This window comes from Mus caroli, unplaced genomic scaffold (genome assembly GCF_978045245.1).
Source record: "Mus caroli unplaced genomic scaffold, Mus_caroli_1 scaffold_13, whole genome shotgun sequence".
Taxonomy (NCBI): domain Eukaryota; kingdom Metazoa; phylum Chordata; class Mammalia; order Rodentia; family Muridae; genus Mus; species Mus caroli.
Genome location: NW_028227268.1, coordinates 100,271,028 through 100,273,389, shown reverse-complemented (window position 1 = coordinate 100,273,389; position 2,362 = coordinate 100,271,028). Strand labels below are relative to the sequence as shown.

The 2,362-nt window shown below is 42.1% G+C and overlaps 1 pseudogene; it reads left to right on the top strand.

Moving 5' to 3' along the window:
• Positions 1-911: 911 nt before the first annotated feature.
• LOC147001578 (heterogeneous nuclear ribonucleoprotein A3 pseudogene) lies at positions 912-2,059 on the top strand (annotated as a pseudogene).
• The last annotated feature ends 303 nt before the right edge of the window (positions 2,060-2,362 follow it).

Genomic DNA, 2,362 nt, shown 5'->3' with positions numbered 1-2,362 from the left:
ATATAAGTGACCCTAAAAATTCCACCAGAGAACTCTTAAACCTGATAAACAGCTTCAGTGAAGTAGCTGGATATAAAATTAACTCAAACAAATCAGTGGCCTTTCTCTACACAAAGGATAAATGGGCTGAGAAAGAAATTAGGGAAACAACACCCTTCATAATAGTCACAAATAATATAAAATACCTTGGTGTGACTCTAACTAAGGAAGCCAAAGATCTGTATAATAAGAATTTCAAGACTCTGAAGAAAGAAATTGAAGAAGATCTCAGAAGATGGAAAGATTTCCCATGCTCATGGATTGGCAGGATTAATATAGTCAAAACGGCTATCCTGCTGAAAGCAATCTACAGATTCAATGCAATCCCCATCAAAATTCCAACTCAATTCTTCACTGAGTTAGAAAGGGCAATTTGCAAATTCATCTGAAATAATAAAAAACCTAGGATAGCAAAAACTATTCTCAACAATAAAAGAACCTCTGATGGAATCACCAGGCCTGACCTCAAGCTGTACTACAGAGCAATTGTGATAAAAACTACATGGTACTAGTACAACGACAGACAGGTAGATCAATGGAATAGAATTGAAGACCCAGAAATGAATCCACATACCTATGGTCACTTGATCTTTGACAACGGAGCTAAAACCATCCAGTGGAAAAAGGATAGCATTTTCAACAAATGGTGTTGGCACAACTGTAGAAGAATGCGAATTGATCCATTCTTATCTCCTTGTACAAAGCTCAAGTCTAAGTGGATCAAAGACCTCCACATACAACCAGAGACACTGAAATTTAAAGAGGAGAAAGTGGGGGAAAGCCTCGAAGATATGGGCACAGGGGAAAAATCCCTAAACAGAACAGCAATGGCTTGTGCTGTACGATCAAGAATTGACAAATGGCTCTTCCTCTCGGTCCCATATTGAACTCGAGTTGGAAGAGGCGAGTCCGGTCTCAAAATGGAGGGCCATGATCCAAAAGAACCAGAGCAGCTGAGGAAGCTGTTTATTGGTGGTCTGAGCTTTGAAACCACAGATGATAGCTTAAGAGAACATTTTGAGAAATGGGGCACACTTACAGACTGTGTGGTAATGAGAGATCCCCAAACAAAACGTTCCAGAGGCTTTGGTTTTGTGACCTACTCTTGTGTTGAAGAGGTGGATGCTGCAATGTGTGCTCGGCCACACAAGGTTGATGGGCGTGTGGTGGAACCAAAGAGAGCTGTTTCTAGAGAGGATTCTGTAAAGCCTGGTGCCCATTTAACGGTGAAGAAAATTTTTGTTGGTGGTATTAAAGAGGATACGGAAGAATATAACCTGAGAGACTACTTTGAAAAGTATGGCAAGATTGAAACCATAGAGGTTATGGAAGACAGGCAGAGTGGCAAAAAGAGAGGATTTGCTTTTGTAACTTTTGATGATCATGACACAGTTGATAAGATTGTTGTTCAGAAATACCACACTATTAATGGGCATAATTGTGAAGTGAAAAAGGCCCTTTCTAAACAAGAGATGCAGTCTGCTGGATCACAGAGAGGTCGTGGAGGTGGATCTGGCAACTTTATGGGTCGTGGAGGAAACTTTGGAGGTGGTGGTGGAAACTTTGATCGTGGAGGAAACTTTGGTGGAAGAGGTGGCTATGGTGGTGGAGGTGGTGGCAGCAGAGGTAGTTATGGAGGTGGTGATGGTGGATATAATGGATTTGGAGGTGATGGTGGCAACTATGGTGGTGGTCCTGGTTACAGCAGTAGAGGAGGTTATGGAGGTGGTGGACCAGGCTATGGAAACCAGGGTGGTGGATATGGTGGTGGAGGAGGAGGCTATGATGGTTACAATGAAGGAGGAAATTTTGGTGGAGGTAACTATGGTGGTGGTGGAAACTATAATGACTTTGGAAATTATAGTGGACAGCAACAGTCAAATTATGGACCCATGAAGGGGGGCAGTTTTGGTGGAAGAAGCTCAGGCAGTCCCTATGGTGGTGGCTATGGATCTGGAGGTGGAAGTGGTGGATATGGTAGCAGAAGGTTTTAAAATAAAACAGAAACGGCTACAGTTCTTAGCAGGAGAGAGAGCGAGGAGTTGTCAGGAAAGCTGCAGGTTACTTTGAGACAGTCGTCCCAAATGCATTAGAGGAACTGTAAAAATCTGCCACAGAAGGAACGATGATCCATAGTCAGAAAAGTCACTGCAGCTTAAACAGGAAACCCTTCTTGTTCAGGACTGTCATAGCCACAGTTTGCAAAAAGTGCAGCTATTGATTAATGCAATTGTAGTGTCAATTAGATGTACATTCCTGAGGTCTTTTATCTGTTGTAGCTTTGTCTTTTTCTTTTTCTTTTCATTACATCAGGTATATTGCC